This window comes from Bubalus kerabau, chromosome X (genome assembly GCF_029407905.1).
Source record: "Bubalus kerabau isolate K-KA32 ecotype Philippines breed swamp buffalo chromosome X, PCC_UOA_SB_1v2, whole genome shotgun sequence".
Taxonomy (NCBI): Eukaryota; Metazoa; Chordata; class Mammalia; order Artiodactyla; family Bovidae; genus Bubalus; species Bubalus kerabau.
Window position 1 is genome coordinate 109,818,998 of NC_073647.1, and position 25,180 is coordinate 109,844,177.

The window sequence follows — 25,180 nt, forward strand, 5'->3', positions numbered from 1 at the left end:
GGACACTCAAGATTCTTCACCAATACCACAGTTCAAAAGTATCAATTCTTTAGCACTCAGTTTTCTTTATCATCCAGCTCTCACATCCATACATGACTACTGGAAAAACCATAGCCTTGACTAGATGGACCTTTGTTGGCAAAGTGATGTCTCTGCTTTTTAATATGCTGTATACGTTGGTCATAGCTTTTATCCAAAGAGCAAGTGTCTTTTAATTTCATGGCTGCAGTCACCATCTGTAGTGTCTTTGGAGCACAATAAAATAAAGTTGTCACTGTTTACATTGTTTCCCCATCTATTTGCCATGAAATAATGGGACCAGATGCCATGATCTTAGTTTTCTGAATGTTGAATTTTAAGCCAGCTTTTTCACTCTCTTCTTTCACTTTCATCAAGAGACTTTTTAGTTCCTCTTCACTTTCTGCCATAAGGGTGGTGCCATCTGCATATCTGAGGTTTTTGGTATTTCTCCTGGAAATCTTGATTCCAGTTTGTGCCTCATCCAGTCCAGCATTTCTCGCGATGCCCTCTGCATATAAGTTAAATAAGCAGGATGACAATATACATCTTTGAAGTACTCCTTTCCCAATTTGGAATAAATCTATTGTTCCATTTCTGGTTCTAATTGTTGTTTCTTGACACGCATGCAGATTTCTCAGGAAACACATAGGTATTATGGTATTCCCATCTCTTTAGTAATTTTACACAGTTTTTTGTAATCCACATAGTCAAAGGCTTTAGCGTAGTCAATGAAACAGAAGTAGATGTTTTTTTGTAGAATTCTCTTGCTTTTTCAATGATCCAACGGATGTTGGCGATTTGATCTCTGGTTCTTCTGTGTTTTCTAAATCCACCTTGTACATCTGGAATTTCTTGGTTAACGTACTGTTGAAGCCTAGCTTGGAGAATTTTGAGCATTACTTTGCTAGCAGTTCAGTTCAGTTCAGTCGCTCAGTTGTGTCTGACTCTTTGCAACCCAATTAATTGCAGCATTCCAGGCCTCCCTGTCCATCACCAACTCCCAGAGTTCACCCAAACTCATGTCCATCGAGTCAGTGATGCCATCCAGCCATCTCATCCTCTGTCGTCCCCTTCTCCTCCTGCCCTCAATCCCTCCCAGCATCAGAATTTTTTCCAGTGAGTCAACTCTTCACATGAGGTGGCCAAAGTATTGGAGTTTCAGCTTTAGCATCATTCCTTCCAAAGAACACTCAGGACTGATCTCCTTTGGAATGGACTGATTCGATCACCTTGAAGTCCAAGGGACTCTCAAGAGTCTTATCCAACACCACAGTTCAAAAGCATCAATTCTTCAGTGCTCAGCTTTCTTCACAGTCCAATTTTCACATCCATGCATGACCACTGGAAAAACCATAGCCTTGACTAGACGGATCTTTGTTGGCAAAGTAATGTCTCTGCTTTTCCATATGCTATCTAGGTTGGTCATAACTTTCCTTCCAAGGAGTAAGCGTCTTTTAATTTCATGCTGTAAGATGAGTACAGTTGTGTGGTAGTTTGAACATTCTTTGGTATTGTCTTTCTTTGAGATTTGAATGAAAACTGATCTTTTCCAGTCCTTTGGTCACTGCTGAAGTTTCCAAATTTGCTGACATATTGAGTGCAGCACTTTAACAGCATCATCTTTTAGGATTTGAAATAGCTCAACTGGAATTCCATTACCCCCACTAGTTTTTTTCGTAGTGATGCTTCCTAAGGCCTACTTGACTTCACACTTCAGGATGTCTGGTTCTAGATGAGTGATTACACCATCATGATTATCTGGGTCATTAAGATCATTTGTGTATAGTTCTTTGTGTATTTTTGCTACCTCTTCTTAATATCATCTGCTTCTGTTAGGTTCATACTGTTTCTGTCTTTTGTTGTGCCCATCTTTGCATGAAATATTCCATCAGTATCTCTAATTTTCTTGGAGAGATCTCCAGTCTTTCCCATTCTATTGTTTTCCTCCATTTCTTTGCACTGATCTCCCAGGAAGGCTAATCTCTCCTTGCTATTCTTTGGATCTCTGCATTTAGATGGATTTATCTTTCCTTTTCTCCTTTGCCTTTTGCTTCTCTTGTTTTCTCAGCTATTTGTAAGGCCTCCTCAGACAATCAATTTGCCTTTTTGCATTTCCTCTTTTTGGGGATGGTTTAGTTCACCCCCTCCTGTACAGTGTTACGAACCTCCATTGTTCTTCAGGCACTGTGTCTATCAGATCTAATCCCTTGAATCTATTTGTCACTTCCAGTGTATCATTGTAAGGGATTTGATTTAGGTCATACCTGAATGGTCTGGTGGTTTTCCCCACATTCTTCAATCTAAGTGTGAATTTGGCATTAAGGAGTTCATGATCTGAGCCACAGTCAGCTCCCGGTCTTTTTTTTTTTTTTTTTTGATGACTATATAGAGCTTCTTCATCTTTGGCTGCAAAGAATATAATCAGTCTGATTTTGCTTTCCCCATGGCACCCCACTCCAGTACTCTTGCCTGGAAAGTCCCATGGACGGAGGGCCTGGTGGGCTGTAGTCCATGGGGTCACTAAGAGTCGGACACGACTGAGTGACTTCACTTTCACTTTTCACTTTCATGCATTGGAGAAGGAAATGGCAACCCACTCCAGTGTTCTTGCCTGGAGAATCCCAGGGACGGGGGAGCCTCGTGTGCTGCCATCTATGGGGTCGCACAGAGTCAGACATGACTGAAGCGACTTAGCAGCAGCAGGGCAGCACTGAATACTGAAGTTTGTGTGGTTTCTCCCAATTCCCTAAAGTTGGGCCAGCTTTCTGTGTATGCTTACTGGCTATCTGCAAAGGTTCATTCTCTCTGTCCTTGGGGGCATGGGCAGAGAGCCAGTCATGGGGTGGAAGTGTGTTTGTCTGAGACATATGGAGTATTGGAGGTGCCCATGGGCCAGTTGGGAGCATCTGAGGGTGAGATGTCCCCAGCAGTTTATGGGAAGTCTTCTTGATGTGTTTCTTTGATGCCTTAAGAGAGCCCTAGCTGCTGTTGTCTGAGCCACTTCCAAACCTCCAGTTTTATAGCACACCTCAGTTTTCTGGGGCTTCCCTTGTAGCTCAGATGGTAAATAGTCTGCCTGTGATGCTGCAGACCCCAATTCCCTCCCTAGGTGAGGAACATCCCCTGGAGAATAGAATTGCTACCCACTCCAGTATTCTTGCCTGGAGAATTCCATGGACAAAGGAGCCTGGCTGGCTACACTCCATGGGGTCACAAAGAATTGGACATGACTGAGTGACTAACATTTTCACTTTCATTTTTCAGTCTTCTGGAGGGGTCAAGAAAGAAGCGGGTCTCTTTGGCAGCATCTTTTACAGTTAGGCAGACTGGGCCCTCCCTCACATTCTCTCACTTTCATCTGTTGGAAAAATTATGGACCAAGAAATTCTCTCTTGATCCTGGGCTCTGCCACCTTGAGGGAAGGTTGACACAGGTAAAATGAAACTGATCCTCTTACCCTCTTCAGTGTACCCAATCTTGGAGTTTTTGTTTTGTTCCAGCAGTATGCTGGGACTTTTCTGATGACTCCTAGACTTCCATGAATGCTCTCTTGTTGATGAGAAAAAAGAATCTTTTTTTTCCCCCCTTGAGGGGAGGGTGAAATGATAGAAAACTTCTTTCACCATTTTCATGATGCCAGTCTTCCATTTGCTATGGATTTAAAAACTCCTTTTAGGCTGGCTATCTGGCTTGAGATAGAAGCTGAGTGTATCTGCCACTGTAGCAAGAGGTTCTTTTTTTAACTGGGAATTCTTTTCTGGAAAAAGTGATTTTGATATAATCTTAATTTATCTGAGAATTCTGACTGTGACTGTTTGATTGTGGGTGGGAGTAGATGAACAAACAAGAAGGATCACAGAGCAGTTCAGAATTAAAGTTCACTTAACTTTCTGAGTCTCAGATTATCTCCTGCTTTTCTCATGATTTCTCTCAAATGGAGAGACGTAAGGAAATTAACTGCGAGTGGGTGACACTTGGACTATTGATGTAGAGTGTGAAAGCATGTGAAATGTTCTTTCCTTAAAGTATTTTAATGGTTCATGAATATTATAACACTGTAGAAATTCCATCTTGTACTTTGGTACAACATTGTGCTCTAATAAATTTCTATGTTGTATTTCTAAATGATCTTTCTAATGAACTAGAATTCTCCTAGCCCTTAAACACCATGTAAGAACCAGAGACATTGACATGGCCATCCTAGTTTATCAGTTCAAGTAGCCACTTTGCCATTTTAGCTTTGTCCTCTCCGATATTTGAGTCCCCTCTCAAACAGTAGCTATCATGTTCCTTGTTGCAATCAAATCCATCCAGTGAGTACTCCCTGAGAACTCACTGTATATCACAGTTCTTGTCCTGAGTCCTAAGCAGCAAATGCAGGTACCTCAGAACTGGAGTTTTGTATTTGCTGGGTTTTTGCATTCTATGATAATTCATGATTCTGGCCTCTTACAGAATTTATAATCAGTCTTGGCCAGCTATATTATCTTTGGAAAGAAGGACAAGAAAGACTTGAATGATTATAATACATCTAATCTCAGTTTTCCATTGATTTCAACATTTTTCTCAATCAGAATTGTTAATTAGAATCAGAGAGACAATTTGTTTTACCTTGTTAAGTATGTCACTTTCAGATAGTGATGTTTCAGAAATAAAATTTTCCGAAAGCAAGATTCATGCAAGACTGACAGATTGGTTCATAAGTTCTTCATTAAATGAGAGACTGGCTATCGGCCTCTAGTGTTCAAATTCATTCATATTTCGCTTTTTTATCTAATCAATGAGGTAATATGGTATGTTAGGCTCTGCAATCAGACTGACTAAATTAGTCTTAGCGTCTCTATTTCCTAACCTTAGACAAGTTACTTAACCTCTCTGGATTCTCAGTTTGCCCAACCCACTGTGATGCTGTGAGTTGTAAAAGGAGCTAATATATTTAAAACACCTATATAATACTCAATATAAGTTATCTACTACTATCAGTGTGCACAATGAAAAGGAAACTGCTGAATTCCATTACTGCATAAATGATTTGGAAAGTCAGTTGTACCTTAGTTGGAAATAAAAATTGTAAATATTTATGATTATTACCTTTTCTATTATTCTTAAAATATATTATGTTTATTTATCTTTTTCTAACGTTCTCACAGTCTTATTTTCACTTACTCACTGTAACATCCCTATGAGATAGGTAGAGTGGAGATTTTGACTTCAGTTAACTGAGGCCTAAAACGATAAGGTGATTTGCTGTTGGTCATACAGCAGATCACCTAAAGCCCAGGTCTAGGTTGGAGCCCAGGTCTTCTAACTTCCAATTTCAGATCCTTCGACCACAAAACAATTCACTGTTGTGTTTTTCTCTGTAAATTTTCAGAGCAATTATTAGTGTCATTTTATTATCAGTAAAGTATAATGGAAAAACTTCTTTGGGGTGATGAAATTTTGCCATATTACTATGCATATATGTGGTAACTGAGCTGAGTCTATGATACTGTACCAGGACTTTCTAATTTAGTTTATCTTTTATTGTGTGTGCATATATGTATTTTTCAATCATAATCTCTCTCTCTCTCTCTGTATATATAAATTTATACAACATATACTCATAGACTTAAAGATGGGTGGGGGATATGGAAGTCTCAAATAGGAGGAAATTCTTGGAGAGGGTGTGAATATAGAATGGTGGTCGTGGTGGTTTAGTCATTAAGTTGTGTCTGATTCTTTGTGAGCCCATGGACCATAGCCCACCAGGCTCCTCTGTCCATGGGATTTTCCAGGCAAGAATACTGGAGTAGGCTGCCAGTTCCTTCTCCAGAGGATCTTCCTGACCAAGGGAGGAGACCCACGTTTCCTGCTCAGCAGGCAGATTTTTGTTTTACCACTGAGTCACCTGGGAAGCTGAATATAGAATGGGTTGAGTGTAAATCTGTTTTGCAGAAACCAACCTGGCTATTCTTACATCTTTTCTTAAGAATCAAGAGGTATTTGACATAGTTTGAAACCAAGAGGCCTGTGTGTGAAAGAGAGGGGAGAAGTCAGAGACTGGTCTACTTCCAAAAGAGTCTTCTTCCCTCCTGCTGGGATCCTCTTTGACTGAAGAGAGCTTTGATTTCCTTTGCCAAGAGTAAGGAAGGGTAAGATAATGGAGAGGGAGTGAAGAAGCAGCCTAGGAGAAGCAAACTGGCTATAAAAAAGAAATTTCATTACCACACGAGATTCCATTAATTTCTGATCATGTAGAAGCCTTTGGATTTTAATTTTTGTTTTAGTGCTGTCTAGTTTCTGTATCAGAGAAGGCAATGGCACTCCACTCCAGTACTCTTGCCTGGAAAATCCCATGGACAGAGCAGCCTGGTAGGCTCTAGTCCATGGGGTTGCTAAGAGTCAGGCACGACTGAATTACTTCACTTTCACTTTTCACTTTCATGCATTGGAGAAGGAAATGGCAACCCACTCTAGTATTCTTGCCTGGAGAATCCCAGGGACGGGGGAGCCTAGTGGGCTGCTGTCTCTGGGGTCGCGCAGAGTCGGACACGAGTGAAGTGACTTAGCAGCAGCAGCAGCAGCAGTTTCTGTATGGGGCTCCAAGGTGTCTACTGCCTGCTAATGCAGGAGACACAGGTTCAATCCCTGGGTTGGGAAGATCCCCTGGAGGAGGAAATGACAATACCCTCCAGTATTCTTCCATGAAAAATCCCCTGGACAGAGGAGGCTGGTGGGCTGCAGTCCATGGGGTCCCAAAGAGTTGGACATGACAGCGACTGAGCATGAGCAGTTTCTGTATACTGATTTGTTTCTCAATCAGCATAGTGGCTGGCATCTCCAGTTTGTCTGCAAACAGAAGAATGGGTTGTAGGCATTCAGATCCAAGGTTCCAAGAGGAAGGAAACACATAAGTATTTATTGGCTACCAGGAAATGGGAGCCTACCTCATAGATGACCTTTTGTATACTAGTGGAGGATTTTTGAAAAGGAACTTATAAAAATTATGAGAGTGTGTATGTGTATGTGTAATTATATATTCTTATCTGTTGAAATCTATGTGTGTCTATGTTACTAGCCTCAGTTCCTGAGTGGCCATTAACCATGAATTATACTTAAATCCTGGCCATTCCCACTTTTACCCTTGTTCCCATGGTTGTTTGGCTACCTTGGAAGTCCTGGCTTCCCACTCAGCATCTCATCCCCAGTCTATGTGTATCCTATAATTGAAATAACCCCCCTATAATTTTTTTAATTTAAATTAATTTATTTTAATTAGAGGCTAATTACTTTACAATATTGTATTGGTTTTGCCATACATCAACATGGATCCGCCATGGGTGTTGTGTCCCCTAACCACACCAAAAATTTTCTAAAATAATAATTTTTAAGTCTCTGATGGATATTTCCTCAATCCTATATCAAGTGTAAGTAAAAGCATCTCTGAAAACTTTATTTTTAACTCAACTGTGACCTACAGCTTAAGTAAAACAGTACTCCCTACCTCCTTTCCAACCCAGCTTACTGCCCCTAAGCTTCTCTAAAGTGAGAATTCTAGATACCACCACTGTCTTGCCTCCTTTTTTTGTGTAACTGAATCCCACTTTTCCCTGGAGGCTGAGCTGGGCTAATTCGCTTCAGTCGTGTCCAACTTTTTGTGACCCCATGGACTGTAGCCCTACAAGATCCTCTGTCCATGGAATTCTCCAGGCAAGAATACTGTAGTGGGTTGGCATTTCCTCCTCCAGAAGATCCTCCCAACCTAGGGATTGAACCTGTGACTCCTGTGGCTCCTGCATTGCAGTCAGATTCTTTACTGCTTGAACCACAAATATCAACAACTTCAGATATGCAGGTCATACCACTCTAATGGCAGAAAGGAAAGAGGAACTAAAGAGCCTCTTGATGAAAGTGAAAGAGGAGAGTGAAAAAGCTGGCTTGAAATCAACATTCAAAAAACTAAGATTATGGCATATGGCCCCATCACTTCGTGGCAGATAGGTGGGGAAAAAGTGGAAACAGTGACAGATTTTATTTTCTTGGGCTCCAAAATCACTGTGGATGTTGATTGCAGCCATGAAATTAAAAGACGCTTGCTCCTTGGAAGAAAAGCTATGAAAGACCTAGGCAGCGTATTAAAAAGCTGAGATGTCACTTTGCCAACAAAGGTCCCACTCCAGTATCCTTGGGCTTCCTTTGTGGCTCAACTGGTAAAGAATCCGCCTGCAGTGCGGGAGACCTGAGTTTGGTCCCTGGGTTGGGAAAATGCCCTGGAGAAGGGAAAGGCTCCCCACTCCAGTATTCTGGCCTGGAGAATTCCATGGACTGTATAGTTCATGGGATTGCAAAGAGTTGGACACAACTGAGCAACTTTCATTTTCACTTTCACTCTGCGTATAAGTTAAATAAACAGGATGACAATATACAGCCTTGACGTACTCCTTTCCCAATATGGAACTAGTCCATTGTTCCATGTCCAGTTCTAACTATTGCTTCTTGGCCTGCTCACAGATTTCTTAGGAGGCTGGTAAGGTGGTCTGGTATTCCCATCTCTTTAAGAATTTTTCACAGTTTGTTGTGATCCACATATTCGAAGGCTTTGTCATAGTCAATAAAACAGAAGTAGATGTTTTTCTGGAACTCTCTTATTTTTTCTATGATCCAACAGATGTTGGCAATTTCATCTCTGATTCTTCTGCCTTTGCACTTACTAGAGGCTTAATAAACATTTAGGACCCAGTATCTGTTTCAGCAAGAATGGATGATAGTCTTCCCTGGCCATATTTTGAGTAAAATTTGATCATTTTTACTACCCTTATAGTTGTTATGTTTGATTATTTTCTGTTCCTTGTCAACCAAAATGTTGGTAAAGCCACGGAAGTTTATGAACCACTTAGCAAGACATTATTAAAGTTTATTGTGTGCCCTTGTACTATGAGCTGAAGGAGAGATAAGAAAGAAAACTCAGTGATGGCTCATGTCTATTTGAGGAGGTATGACTCATATATGAAAAAAGAACAAAATGTGGACAAGTTCTATTTGGAAGAAAAAAGCATGCTAAAATGAAAAGATTTGGGAGTCAGTCCTAATCTGAATTCCAAACCTTGTCTCACCATCAGCTGAAAGCCTTAGTGCAAGTGACTTAACAACTTTGAGCCTATGTTTTCTCATCTGTAAAAATTACTATACCATACAAAAGGGAAATAAGTGAGACAAAACATATAAAATGTCTCATCCCTAGTAGGTACTTAACAATCATAGTAATATGTATTATTCTAATACTCTTGTAAAACATGCTTTAAAGAAAGGTGAAAATATTTTTAAGCTTTTAAGTTGGTGACAAGTTTCTGCTTATTTAATATCACATTATTTTTAGTTAAAATATAAAGTACTGGAGCTTCCCTGGTGGCTCAGTGGTAAAGAATGACCTACCAATGCAGAAGACATGGGTTTGATCCCTGATCTGGGAAGATCCCATATGCCACAGAGCAACTAAGCCCATGTGCCACAACTATTGAGCCTGGGAGCTGCAACTACTGAGCCCACATGCTGCAGCTACTGAAGATCACATGCTCTGGAGCCACTGCTCCACAAGAGAAGCCACTGCAATGAAAAGCCTGTGTACCACAACTAGAAAGTAGACCCTGCTCACCACAACTAGAAGAAAGTCCATGCAGCAATGAAGACTCACTATGGACAATAATAAATAAATAAAAATATTTTTAAATGAATATTTTTTGAAAAAGGTAAAAATACAGTATTCAGTTCAGTTCAGTTCAGTCGCTCAGTCGTGTCTGACTCTTTGCGACCCCATCGCAGCACGCCAGGCCTCCCTGTCCATCACCATCTCCTGGAGTTCACCCAGACTCACGTCCATCGAGTCAGTGATGCCATCCAGCCATGTCATCCTCTGCCATCCCCTTCTCCTCCTGCCCCCATTCCCTCCCAGCATCAGGGTCTTTTCCAATGAGTCAGCTCTTCGCATGAGGTGGCCAAAGTACTGGAGTTTCAGCTTTAGCATCATTCCTTCCAAAGAAATCCCAGGGCTGATCTCCTTAAGAATGGACTGGTTGGATCTCCTTGCAGTCCAAGGGACTCTCAAGAATCTTCTCCAACACCACAGTTCAAAAGCATCAATTCTTCGGTGCTCAGCCTTCTTCACAGTCCAACTCTCACATCCATACATGACTACTGGAAAAACCATAGCCTTGATTAGACGAACCTTTGTTGGCAAAGTAATGTCTCTGCTTTTGAATATGCTATCTAGGTTGGTCATAACTTTCCTTCCAAGGAGTAAACGTCTTTTAATTTCATGGCTGCAGTTACCATCTGCAGTGATTTTGGAGCCCCCAAAAATAAAGTCTGACACTGTTTCCACTGTTTCCCCATCTATTTTTTTTTTTTTTTTTTGCCAAGAAAATGCACTGGTCATAGCAAACACCCTCTTCCAACAACACAAGAGAAGACTCTATACATGGACATCACCTGATGGTCAACACCAAAATCAGATTGATTATATTCTTTGCAGCCAAAGATGGAGAAGCTCTATACAGTCAGCAAAAACAAGACCGGGAGCTGACTGTGGCTCAGATCATGAACTCCTTATTGCCAAATTCAAACTTAAATTGAAGAAAGTAGGGAAAACCACTAGACCACTCAGGTATGACCTAAATCAAATCCCTTATGATTATATAGTGGAAGTGAGAAATAGATTTAAGGGACTAGATCTGATAGATAGAGTGCCTGTAAAATACAGTATTAAGTACTTTTAAATAAAGAGGTGGAGAAATTGAGCTTCAGTCTTCAAATGTCCATTTGAGTTTCATGCTTTAAGCCCTATTCAAATGGCACATTTCTGTGTACCTATATTTTGTTTTTCTCTTCTGTTTTTTTCTTATTATAAAGCTAATCCCTGGAGTTGAACTTGGTTTTCAGACCTCTGATTTGCCTTGCCGCACTTAATTCCTTTCCTGCTTCTCTTCCTTTGATGTTCTCATACACTATTCTCCAAATCTTCCTTGTTCTCCACCCACTCCTCACTCTGAAAGATACATACACACAATAAATGGGTGAACTCTAGGAGATCAAGGGAGCTGTTGCTAAGCATTCCTGCTTCTTGGCATCTCTAGTGTCTTAGTGAACATGGGTTCTGGAATGAGTGCCTCTGTATGTTTCCTTTCAACATTTTCACCTTTCTAGCCTTCTCCTTAAGTGTATTTGATGAGAGCCAGTACAGTCTCCTTACTCAATGAAAAGAGTTATTAATAGTGAGTGGCTATGAAGTAAAAAAACTCATGAAATACTTGACCCTGTTCAAAAGCATCAAACAACCTCTGAATGCCTTAAGACTATAATTTTTCTAGCCATTGGATAAAGGCAGGGGACTTGGACAGAAGACAGTAATAAGACTAGAAAGAAAGGGTTGTTTAAAAGAAAGGATCAATGCAAGGAGTTATTAGTAAGTGGAAGAGTGGTGAAAACAAGATTGAGGGAGAAAAATCAAGATTTCATAGGTAAGTTATAAGTGTAGTGTTTGGTTTCTATATTTATTTTCCATAAGGATATTTCATAAGAATATTTTATATAACTGGAATCAGTCTGGGTGTCCATTTTTCCTCAGCCATTCCTGAAATCTACGTAATTGAGGAGTGGCATGCTATGACTGTTTCCATAAAAGAGAGGATGAACTGAAGAAGTATTTTTCTAGGGGATTAATGGCATTTTGGTAGGAAACAGTCTTTGGTCAAATTACATCATGGGGCAATAATAACAGTAGTTAAAATTAATGAAGCATGTCCTATGTGCTAGGCACTATTATATCACTTTACCTTTACCTCAAGCAAATATAGTATGAAATTTGTTACATTTATTGTTTATTGTCTTTGTTCTGCCACTAGAATGCAGGATTTATGAAGGCAGGGATCTGCACCTGTTTTGTTGATTTAGATGTCTAAAATGCCTAAAATAAAACTTTGCACATATTAAAATCTCACTTAATATTTGCTGAATAAATAACTTCACCAAAGTCACACAACATGTAAATAGCAGAGGTGAGATTTGAAGCCAGGCACACTTTAGCATCTGCTCTCTCTACTTACTCTACTGTCTCTCTGCCTGAAATATGTGCATTATTCATCAGTTTCTGATGCCATGTAAAATATTATGCTTTCCACAGCTATCTTTACATGCCATAGGACATTGTGGACTATATAGGGAGAGGTCAGTGGAGTGTTCTTTCTCATTGCCAGAGGATTTTCTTGGGAGAGCTCCCAACCTGCATCAAGCCCCTGTGGATTCAGTTTAGCCTAGCTTATGTACACTATGCTAAAAAAGGGTGATGTCATAAAATCTAGTGTATTTTCTTTTGAGTCTTGGCTATGGCTGAATCAAGAGAAAATGATTCTTCTGTTTGATATATATTTGACATTTTAATGTCCATTCTTTTCACATTCTCATTCTCCTTTCACAACTCACAGGAAGAACTCCCTTCATGAAGATCAAAAGTCAGAAGAAGTTCAACTGTGAATTTCATTCAGAAATAGAAGTGCACAGCAAAATCCCTTCAGAAGTCTCTACAGTGAATTAATTTTAGTTTAGCAGTCATTTCAGCAGGCTTGATTGAGAGGGCACTGAAAGGGCCCTAGTGTCAGAGTCAGCTCAGCATCTGAACGAGTTTTCCAGTTTATGCCTTCATAGGATCTACATTATGATTAAATTTTTTTTTTCCACCTGCACTTTTAAGAAGCATTTTTAAAAATGGCTGGTGGTGCTTACAAATTCCTGACATCCTTTCACGCCCCCATCCTCCATAGTCTAGTGACATCAAATGCAACCCTTCCTCATTTACCTGGCCCTTACAAGTGATTTCTCAGTGTCTTCCCAGAATAAGAGGGGAGCAGAGAGACAGATCTTCGCATAACACTTTTCAAGGTCTTAAGGAATATAATGTGCCATATAGTAGATATGCAATGGAATATCTTGACCTTGTCTAAAGAATGGAAATTAGTCAAGATGATTTCATGTGTTAGAGTCCACACTCACCAAGGCATGAATAATTCAGTTCTCTCCATTAGATTATGAAGCTCTGAAATCTCATTAACACATTGTCCAACACCTTGTCTAGTGCTCAGCAAGTATATTCTTCTATTTTTTGATAAATAATGTTTTCTCCAGCTTTGTTGAAATATAATATTGTATAAGTTAAAGGTATAAAATGTGATTATTTGATATATGTATTGTGAAATGATTACCACGATGAAGTTAATTAACACATCTATCATCTCATGTAGATACAATTTTTTTGTGTGTCTGGTAAGAACTTTTAGGATCTATATTCTCTTAGCAACTTTCAAGGATACAATATGGTATTGTTAACTATAGTCATCATGCTGTAAATTACTAAAACTTATTCCTTATATTTAGAAATAGCCACTTTCACCCATTTTTTCCCACTCCTCTGCCCCTGACCACAACCAATCTACTCTGTTTCTATGAGTTCATTTTTTAAGGTTCTATATATAAGTGATATCTTAGAGTATTTGTCTTTCTCTGACTTATTTCACTTGCATAATGCCCTCAAGGTACACCCATATAGTCACAAATGTCAAGATTTCCTTCTTTTTCTGGATGATTAGCATTCCATTCCATTTCTTTATCCATGCATCAGTTGCTGGACACTTAGGTTGTTTCCATGTCTTGATTATTTTAAATAATGTCTACAACAAGCATGATGTTGCAGATGTCTCTTTCAGGTACTGATTTTATTCCCTTTTTATATGTAGGCATACCTCATTCTATTGTGCTTTAATTTACACAGATAATTGTGTGTGTGTATTTTTCAAATTATAGGTTTGTGGTAACCCTGCATTGAGCAAATCTATTGGCACTATTTTTCTAACATTTGCTTACTTCATATCTCTGTCATATTTTGGTAATTCTCATGCTATTTCAAGCTTTTTCATTATTGCTATATTTATTATGGTGATTTGTGATAGATGATCTTTTATATTACAATGTAGGTTTTGGGGCATCACAGATCATGCCTGTATGTGACAGATGTAATTGATAGATGGTATGTGTATTCTGACTTCTCTGCTGACTGGCTGTGCCTCCATCTCTCTCCTCTGTTCAGGTCTCCTTATTACCTGAGACACAACAATATTGAAATTAGGCCAATTAATAACCTTACAATGGCCTATAAGTGTTCAAGTAAAAGGAAAAGTCACATGTCTCTCACTTTAAATCAAAAGCTAGAACTTATTAAGCTTAGTGAGAAAAGCATGTTGAAAGCTGCTGCTGCTGCTGCTAAGTTGCTTCAGTCGTGTCCGACTCTGTGCGACCCCGTCCCTGGGATTCTCCAGGGAAGAACACTGGAGTGGGTTGCCATTTCCTTCTCCATGTTGAAAGCTAAGACAGGCCAAAAGCTACACCTCTTGCATGCATCAAATAGATAGACAAGTTGTGAATGCAAAGGAAAAGTATTTCTTAAAGGAAATTGAAAGTGCTACTCCACTGAACATATGAACCATAATAAAGCAAAAACAACCTTTTTGCTGGTATGGAGACATTTGAGTGGTCTAGACAGAAATCAAACCAGCCACAACATTCCCCTAAGCCAAACCTTATCCAAAGCAAAGCCCTGACTCTTCTCAATTCTGTAAAGGCTGAAAGAAGTGAGGAAGCTGCAGAAGAAAAGTGTGAAGCTAGAAGGGCTTAGTTCATTAGATTTAAGGGAAGAAGCCTTCTACCTAACATAAAAGTGCAAGGTGAAACACTGCTTGCAAGTGCTGATGTAAAAGCTGAAGCAAGTTATCCAGAAATTCTAAGATAATTAATGAAGGTGGCTACACTGAACAACAGATTTTCAAATAGATTAATCAACCTTCTATTGGAAGAAGATGCCATCTAGGACTTTTAGAGCTATAAATGAGAAGTCAATGCCTGGCTTCAAAGGACAGGCTGACTCTCTTGTTGGGGGCTAAGGTAGCTGGTAACTGGTAAGCCAGTGCTCATTTACCATTCCAAAAATCCTAGGACTATTAAGAACTATGTTAAACATTCTGCCTGTCTTCTGTAGAAGGAAGAACAATGCCTGAATGACAAGTATATCTGTTTATAGCATTGTTTACTGAATATTTTAAGCCTACTGTTGAGACCTAGTTCTTGGGAAAAAATTGATACCTTTTTAAACATTAATGCTCATTGGCATTGATACCTGGTCACTGAAGAGCTCTTGATGGATATGCCACAAGATTAATGTTGTTTTCATGCTTGTTAACACGACATCCATTCTGCAGTCCATGGATCGAGGAATAATTTTGACTTTCAAGTCATATTGTTTAAGAAATATATTTTTTAAAGCTATAGCTGCTATAGATAATAATTTCTTTAATGGATTTGGACAAAGTAAAGGAAAAATCTTCTGGAAAGGATTGACCATGCTAGAATAGTCATGAATCATGGAAAGAGGTTAAAATATCAATATAAACAGGAGTTTGGAAGTTGATTCCAATCCTCATGATTTATGTAGAGGATGTATATTCAGATGTGGTGAAAATAGAAAGAGAAAACTAGAATTAGAAGTAGAGACTGAAAATGTGACTGAGTTGCTGCAATCTCATGATAAAAATTTATTGGGTGAGGAGTTGTTTCTTAAGGATGACCAAAGAAAGTTGTTTCTGGAGATTGACTCTCCTGCTGGTGAAGATACTGTGAAGATTGTTGGAATGACAACAAAGGAATTAGAATATTACATAAACTTAGTTGATAAAGTTGTGGTAGAGTTTGAGAAGATTGACTCCAATTTTCAAAGAAGTGCTACCATGGATAAAATGCTATCATCAAATAGTATTTCATACTACAAAGAAATACTTCATGAATGGAAGACTCAATTGATGCTGCATGAAAGGAAGACTCAATTGATGCTGCAAACTGTATTGTTGTATTACTTTAAGAAGTTGCTACAGCCACCCCAACCTTCAGTAACCACCAACCTGACCAGTCAGCAGCCATCAACATTGAGGCAAGACCCGGCACCACCATCTGAACTGAAGGCTCATTTTTTGTTTAGCAATAAAGTATTTTTTAAATAAGTTATGCACATTTGAGAAATTTGTATGCAGGTCAGGAAGCAACAGTTAGAACTGGACATGGAACAACAGACTGGTTCCAAATAGGAAAAGGAGTACGTCAAGGCTGTATATTGTCACCCTGCTTATTTAACTTATATGCAGAGTACATCATGAGAAAAGCTGGGCTGGAAGAAGCACAAGCTGAAATCAAGATTGCTGGAAGAAATATCAATAACCTCAGATATGCAGATGACACCACCCTTATGGCAGAAAGTGAAGAGGAACTAAAAAGCCTCTTGATGAAGGTGAAAGAGGAGAGTGAAAAAGTTGGCTTAAAACTCAATATTCAGAAAATGAAGATCATGGCATCCGGTCCCATCATTTCATGATAAATAGATGGGGAAACAGTGTCAAACTTTATTTTTTGGGGCTCCAAAATCACTGCAGATGGTGACTGCAGACATGAATTTAAAAGATGCTTACTCCTTGGAAGAAAAGTTATGACCAACCTAGATGGGAACATGTGTATACCTGTGGCGGATTCATGTTGATATATGGCAAAACCAATACAATATTGTAAAGTTAAAAAAAAAATAAAACTAAAAAAATAAATTAAAAAAAAAATCAGAGACATTACTTTGCCAACAAAGGTCCGTCTAGTCAAGGCTATGGTTTTTCCAGTGGTCATGTATGGATGTGAGAGTTGGACTGTGAAGAAGGCTGAGTGCTGAAGAATTGATACTTTTGAACTGTGGTGTTGGAGAAGATTCTTGAGAGTCCCTTGGACTGCAAGGAGATCCAACCAGTCCATTCTGAAGGAGATCAGCCCTGGGATTTCTTTGGAAGGAATGATGCTAAAGCTGAAACTCCAGTTACTTTGGCCACCTCATGCAAAGAGTTGACTCATTGGAAAAGACTCTGATGCTGGGAGGGATTGGGGGCAGGAGGAGAAGGGGACGACAGAGGATGAGATGGCTGGATGGCATCACGGACTCGATGGACATGAGTCTGAGTGAACTCCAGGAGTTGGTGATGGACAGGGAGGCCTGGTGTGGTGCAATTCATGGGGTTGCAAAGAGTCAGACATGACTGAGCGACTGAACTGAACTGAACTGATGCACATTTTTAGATAAAATGCTCTTATGCGTTTAGTTAATAGACTATGTGAGTGTGTGCTAACTCACTTCAGTCGTGTTCATCTCTGCCACCCTATGGACTATAACCTGCCAGGCTCCTCTGTCCTTGGGATTCTCCAGGCAAAATTATTGGCGTGCATTGCCATGCTCTCCTCCAGGATCTTCCTAACCCAAGGATCAAACCTGCTTCTCCTGTGGCCCCTGCATTGCAGGCAGGTTCTCTACTACTGAACCACCAGGGAAGCCTGAATAGACTATAATATAGTGCAAACATAAACTTTTATATTCACTGGGAAACCTAAAAATGTGTGTGACTCAGTTGTGCTATTTTCCTTATTGTGGTGGTTTGGAACCAAACTCACTGGTGTACCTTGTCTTACCCATAAGTGAGATTGCTGAATTATATTGTAGTTCTATTTTTAGCTGTTTTTTTGTTTGTTTGTTTGTTTTTTTGAGGCACCACCATACTGTTCTCCATAGTGGCTGTACCAATTTACATTACTACCAACAGTGCATAGGTGCCCCTTTTATTCTTTACATTTTCCTGGTAATTAGTGATGTTGAGCATATTTTCATGTATCAGTTGACCATGTGACTGTCTTCTATGGAAAAATGATCCAAAGGTCTTATGCTCCTTTTTAAACTGGATTCTTTCTTCCTTTCTTTCTTTTGGTATTGAGTTATATGGGTTTCTTATATATTTTTGGAGAAGGGAATGGCAACCCACTCCAGTATCCTTGCCTGAAGAATCCCATAGACAGAGGAGCTTGGCAGGCTAAAGTCCATGGGGTCGCAAAGAGTCGGACACAACTGAGCGACTAACACTTACATATTTTGGATATTAACCCCTTATCAGATAGATAGTTTTCAAATATTTTTTCTCATTCTGTTAGGTTGTGTTTCATTTTATTTGCTTATTTATTTATATGTTTATTACTGTTCAGAAGCTTTTTAGTTTTATATAGTCCTACTTATTGTGTTTTCATTTTTTATGCTTTTATTGTCATCTCCAAAAATTTGTTGCCAAATGGTGAAAAATTCCATTTATAAAATGAATAATTTTCTGGAGATCTAATTGACAGCATGGTGAATATAGTTAACAATAATACATACTTGAAAGTTGCTAAGAGAGTGGATCTCAAAGGTTCTCACCACATGCCAAAAATGGGTAATTATGTGAGGTAATAGATTTGTTAACTAACCTTATTCCGGTAATCATTTTGAAATATATACTTATATATGTAAAAATTCAATATTAAGTTTATTAATATTTAAAAACTCAATAAATTAACATTAAGGAATTCCTTTCCCTACATTTTTTTCCTAGGAGTTTTATGGTTTCCAGTCTTACATTTAGGTCTTTAATCCATTTCAGTTTAACTTTTTGAGTGACATAAAAGGGAGTTCAATTTCATTTTTTTGCATGTGTACATCTAGTTTTCCTAACACTGTTTATTGAAGAGACTGTCTTTTCCTCATTGAGTATTGTCTGCTACCTTGTCAAATGTTAACTGATGGTATATGCATGAGTTTATTTCTGGACTTTATTTCTGAAATTGAGGTCTACTCTCCTACTAATTTTCAAGTGTACAATACATTGTTGTTAACTATAGGTACCATCCTGTCAGTTAGATCTCCAGTAAATTATTCATCTTATAAATGGAATTTTATGCCATTTACCAATGTCTTACAGTTTTTACTGCACAGATCTTTCACCTTTTGGTTAAATTTTTCTTAGGTATTTTATTGGTTTTGATACTGTTGCAAATGGGATTGTTTTATTTGTTTTTCAGATAGTTCATTGTTAGTGTAAAGAAACATAATTGATTTTTGTATGTTGATTTTGTATTCTGCAATTTTATTCATTCTAACAATTACTATTTAGTAGTTCTTAAAATTATTTGTTTGGAGAAGGCAATGGCAACCCACTCCAGTACTCTTGCCTGGAAAATCCCATGGACAGAGGAGCCTGGTAGGCTGCAGTCCATGGGGTTGCGGAGAGTCGGACATGACTGAACGACTTCACTTCCACTTTATTTGTTAAGTCTAACAATTGTTTGGTGGAATCTTTAGGCTTTTCTATATATGAGATGTTATCTGCAAATAGAGCAATTTTATTTCTTTTCTGTTTTGGATGACTTATTACTTTCTCTTGCCTGATTGCTCTGGCTAGGACTTCTGGTACTACATTGAATAGGAGTTCTGGGAGTAAACATCCTTATTTTGTTGATTTTAGAGGAAATGCTTTCAGCCTTTCGTCAATGAGTATGATGTCATCTGTGGGCTGGTCCTATGGAGCCTTTATTATGTTGAAGTAAGTTTCTTCTATACCTAGTTTAGGGTGTTTATCATGAAAGAGCACTGTATTTGTTAAATACTTTTTCTTTATCTGTTGAGCTGATCATGTGAATTTTTCCTTTATTCTCTTTTTTTTTGGCCACACTGTATGGCTTTCAGGATCTTAGTTCCTTGACCAGGGATTGAACCTGGGCCCTCAGCAGTGAAAGTGTAGAGTCCTAACTACTAGACCATCAAGGAATTAATTCCTGCTATCCTTTGTTCTTTTACTATAGTGTGCCACATGATTGATTGGCATATGTGGAATCATTTTTATATCCTTGGGATAAATCCCGCTTGAACATGGTATCAGTGAAGTTGCTCAGTCGTGTCTGACTCTTTGTGATCTCATGAACTGTAGCCTACCAGGCTCCTCCATCCATGGAATTTTCCAGGCAAGAGTACTGGAGTGGATTCCCATTTCCTTCTCCAGGGGATCTTCCCGACCCAGGGATCGAACCCAGGTCTCCCGAATTGCAGGCAGATGCTTTACCGTCTGAGCTACCAGGGAAGCCCCTCGAACATGGTATATGCTCTTTTAATGTTATGTTGAATTAGTTGTCTTAGTATCTTGTTGAGAATTTTTGCATCCATATTCATTAGTGATATTGGCCTATGGCTTTCTTATAGTGTCCTTATCTGCTTTTGAGTCAGGGTAAAGCTGATTTCCTAACATGAATTTGAGAGTATCCCCTCCTCTTCGATTTTTTTGGAGGAGTAGAGGAGGATTGGTAATTCTTCTTTAAATATTTGGTCGAATTCACCAATAAACCCACCTAGTCCTGACCTTGCCTTATTTGGGATATTTTTTTATTAATGATTCAGTTTTCTTACTTGTTATTAGTCTGTTCATATTTTCTATTTCTTCATGATTCACACTTGATAGATTATATTATTATAGGAATCTACTTCCTCTAGTTAGGATGTCCAATAAGTTGGTGTATCATTTTTTATAGTCTTGGTATCTCTGGTACCAGTGGTAATGCCACTTCTTTCACTTGTAATTTTTAAAATTTAATTTATCTTTTTTATTTCTTGGTTAGTATAGCTAAAGATTAGTCATTTTCTTTACCTTTCCAAAGAACCAGCTCTTGCTTTTGTTAATCTTCTCTATTGTGTTATTATTCTCTATTCCCTTTACATCTGCTCTGATCTTTATTATTTCTTTACTTCTGCTAATTTTGGGCCTAGTTTTTCTAGTTCCTTGAGGTGTAATGTTAGGCTGTTTGAGATATTTCTTTGCTCTTAAATGTGTATGTTTATAGTTATAAACTTTCTTCTTAAAACTGCCTTTGCTGCACTCCATAAGTTCTGATATGTTGTACTTCTTTTTTTTATTTTTTATTTTCCTTTTGATTTATTCTTTGATTTCAGGAGTGTGTCATTTAATTTCTATGTATTTGTGAATTTTCTAGCTTTCCTCCTGTTTTTTTTATTTCTGTTAGTATTTTTTATATGAGAAGATATATCTCCAGATTGTGGTGTATTTCTGTCTGAAATACTTAAGTACTCTCTGCCTCTAAGATCTTCATTTATCCAATTGCAAAACTGGACAAAATATATGCTATAACAGGAGTGGTTCAAATCTGTTCATGGACAAAGATAATGTATAGTAGAAATCCGTGATGATTTTGGAGTGTGTCTAAGTCTCTGAACTTTAGCTGTATCATCTGCAAAAAGGGAAAAATAATTTGTAATTTCTAGCATTTGGAGAAATATTAAATAAGAGCATACATATAAAGTACCCACAGTGCCTAGCACTTATTTTTTATTAAATAAATTTTAGTGATTTTTGAAACTGTTGTTACTGACTTTGGTTTTGTGAAGAACAGTACCTCAAAACACCAAAGTCAGGTACCCTTAATTTATCTCAGGAAAACTGTTCATCTTCCTCTCCTTCATCTATTCATCTTACTTTGTCCCATTATTAACCCAGCCAAAGCACAACTCAGTGTTCCCATGGTTCTAATCAACCTGCTTCTTTCAACCTTCTCTTTTCCTGTAAATTGTGCCTCCTTTCAGTTTATCAGGCCAAAGACCTTAGAGTCATCATTATATTCTGTATTTGATAAATAGAGCACATGCTGTTAGCTATAATCTTATAAAAGAGAATCTCCTAAATCCCACCACTTTTCACCAACTCCAGCATACCAAACTGGTCTGTGCTACCACCATCTCTCCCCTAATATTTTATAATAGCCTTTTAAGTAGTACCCTCTATTCTTTATCTGTCCCTAAAAATGTATTCCTAATACATCAGCAAGAGTGATCCTATTATAACCAAAGGCATATCAGGTCAGTTCCTTGCTCAAATCTCTCCAATGGCATCCCATCAAACTGAAAGCCAAAGTACTTACCTTGGCATACAAGAAACTGCACGATTTTGTACCTGCTCCCTCTCTGACCCCATCTCCTATCCCCTGTCTCCATTCACTGTGTTTAAGCTATAACAACTTTGAATTTGCCATTCCTTCCGCTGGGAATCCTCTTCGCTGCAATATCCACGTGACTCACCTGCTTTTTTCAGTCTTCTGTTAAAATGTTACCTCCCCAGACAGGTTTATATAAAAAAATAACACCCTCGTGAGTACCCCCATCCCTACTACCCTCTCTGATTTTATCTGACATATTCTATATTGATTATTGTCCTTTCATTCTGACTAGTATTTAATAACCTTCATAAGGGACACTGTTCTTTCCACTAACTCCCAGTACTGAATAAATGAATAACTAGCTCAGTGCCTACTATGTTACAAACACTGTATCAAGCACCAGGGCTACATACAACACATTAGCTCTAGCCTGGAGGAGTTCAAAGAAGTAATATAAATGCACAATTCCTATTATAATGCTAGGTACTATAATAATTATCTTTACCAGGTGCTGTGGTAGTTTAGAGGATGGAGCTCAATTGTATGATGGATGGCAAGAAAGTCTTCATTAGGAAGGTAATGCTAGAGGTAGAATTTGAGCTGAATCTGAAGGATGAATATTCAACAAGCGAAAGAGGAGTAAAAGGTGTTGATAGGAGGGAAATGTTGAAAAGACATTCTAACTAAAGAAAAAAGCAAATAAAATGACATCAGATAAGATCAGATCAGTCACTCAGTCGTGTCCGACTCTTTGAGACCCCATGAATCGCAGCACGCCAGGCCTCCCTGTCCATCACTAACTCCCAGAGTTCACTGAGACTCACGTCCATCGAGTCAGTGATGCTATCCAGCCATCTCATCCTCTGTCGTCCCCTTCTCCTCCTGCCCCCAATCCCTCCCAGCATCAGAGTCTTTTCCAATGAGTCAACTCTTTGCATGAGGTGGCCAAAGTACTGGAGTTTCAGCTTTAGCATCATTCCTTCCAAAGAAATCCCAGGGCTGATCTCCTTCAGAATGGACTGGTTGGATCTCCTTGCAGTCCAAGGGACTTTCAAGAGTCTTATCCAACACCACAGTTCAAAAGTATCAATTCTTCAGCACTCAGCCTTCTTCACAGTCCAACTCTCACATCCATACATGACCACAGGAAAAACCATGGCCTTGACTAGGCGAACCTTTGTTGGCAAAGTAATTTCTCTGCTTTTGAATATGCTATCTAGGTTGGTCATAACCTTCCTTCCAAGGAGTAAGCGTCTTTTAATTTCATGGCTGCAGCCACCATCTGTAGTGATTTTGGAGCCCAGAAAAATAAAGTCTGACACTGTTTCCACTGTTTCCCCATCTATTTCCCATGAAGTGATGGGACTGGATGCCATGATCTTCATTTTCTGAATGTTGAGCTTTAAGCCAACTTTTTCACTCTCCACTTTCACTTTCATCAAGAGGCTTTTTAGTTCCTCTTCACTTTCTGCCATAAGGGTGGTGTCATCTGCATATCTGAGGTTATTGATATTTCTCCTGGCAATCTTGATTCCACCTTGTGTTTCTTCCAGTCCAGCCTTTCTCATGATGTATTCTGCATATAAGTTAAATAAGCAGGGTGACAATATACAGCCTTGACATACTCCTTTTCCTATTTGGAACCAGTCTGTTGTTCCATGTCTAGTTCTAACTGTTGCTTCCTGATCTGCATACAAATTTCTCAAGAGGCAGATCAGGTGGTCTGGTATTCCCATCTCTTTCAGAATTTTCCACAGTTTATTGTGATCCACACAGAGATGTGAAATATAGCAGCAGCTATGTATAAGTAGAATGATTAAAAATTTCTTGGAACTAGGGTATTGTGCATACATGGTATGGAAGGGGGATTTTTACTCATCTTTGTCAAGGGACTTGTCTTTTTTCAACCCAATCAAAAAATAGAGTGAATAGGATGAGTATATGAAACGTGCAAAGTTCCATTCACTGAGGAAGGATCCCTGATAGATCGGAGGAGCTAGTGATGATTTTAGAAATTATTTGAATTATGTCCTTCAGACCTGGATTATGTTCCTCAGGTCAGCATATCTTCTACTTTGGGTAAGGAACAGAATAATAGAAAACATTGTTGCAGTTAAACCTTAGTGCAGTCTACCACAACTCTGCACATTCCAACCTGAATCATGAATTGTCTTTGCAAAACAGGGCTGGGTTGGAAAGTGGGTTTGGATCAGGGACCCAGGGAGGAGACAACTGTTGATTGTGAAAAGGCAGCCTGAAGAGATAGGAGTAAGGAGATCCACAACTGGGAACATCTGGAGAAAAAGCCTAAGATACCTAAAAGCAAGTTGTCATTGTTGAGAGGCATGCAAGAGGAGAACCTAACATTATAACCCCTTTCCCCAACTGCTGGCTTCTTTGGTCTCCATGGGCATTGGGAGGGGCTCCCACCTGAGCGGGTCCACTTCCTTGTTAGGTGGAGGTCTCCTCTGTTGGCCAGCATGGGCTCCAAGAGTCTGAGCGCTGCCCATCCCAAAACCTCCTTGGGAATCAGTGGTGGGCACCCCTGCCTGGGACAAGAGCCCTCCAATGCTGGTGAGGGCTGAATGCTAAAGCCTGGGGTTGAGAGAATGAATCCTGGGAGAGAAACACTTGGTTGGGTGGATACAGCAGAGGGGACTGGAGTGAGGAGATTTGCATCTGGGAATGCCCCCTAGAGAAAGCATGGTCTGCCTGAAAAGCGAGGCATCATTACTGAGAGGTGCACAGGGAGTACAGCCATCATCTTCCCATACTCCAGCTTCTGCTTCCTCGACAGAGGGAGTGTGCCACAGTCTGTTCCAACTTCTTGTTGGTCCTGCTGCCACAGACAACTTACAGACAATCCAATTGTGGCCATAGTACCACTGCCCCAATATGAATAAATAAATGGTGCCTCAAGCATCTATTCATTCCCTCTCATCTGGGCAGGGAACAGATGCTTGAGAGTGAGGCACACAAAGAGGTTGGGTCAAAACCAAACCTGAGCCCGAGGAGCAGTGCAACTAAGGAAGGGGAACAGATATCTTTCTGTGCAGCTGCACAAGCTGTGGACTCAATCCCCATGTAAGCTGGATAAATCCTGCGCCTCTGGAACACATGAATAGGCGACAAATGTTTCAACAATTGAGACCTGTTTAGCCTTCACAACACTGGACACAGAGGGCAAGTACATGTGAGAATTGGGCAAGGTCAGAGTCTGAGCTGGCTCCACAGTGTCCACAGCAGATACAAAGAACTATCT

At 39.2% G+C, this 25,180-nt stretch overlaps 1 long non-coding RNA gene and 1 other non-coding gene across 3 annotated transcripts in view; one reads left to right on the forward strand and one right to left on the reverse strand.

The window, feature by feature from the left end:
• The window catches only part of LOC129639488 (uncharacterized), a 72,290-nt gene extending 58,899 nt beyond the window's left edge, over positions 1 to 13,391 (forward strand). For both annotated transcript variants that reach the window (XR_008708429.1, XR_008708428.1), the window contains one exon: positions 12,480 to 13,391. This is a non-coding gene — a long non-coding RNA (uncharacterized LOC129639488). The remainder of the gene's footprint in view (positions 1 to 12,479) is intronic.
• Positions 13,392 to 19,674: 6,283 nt separating this feature from the next.
• Positions 19,675 to 19,747, reverse strand: TRNAE-UUC (transfer RNA glutamic acid (anticodon UUC)). Its single transcript has one exon. It is a non-coding gene; the product is annotated as a tRNA-Glu (tRNA).
• Between the last annotated feature and the right edge of the window lie 5,433 nt (positions 19,748 to 25,180).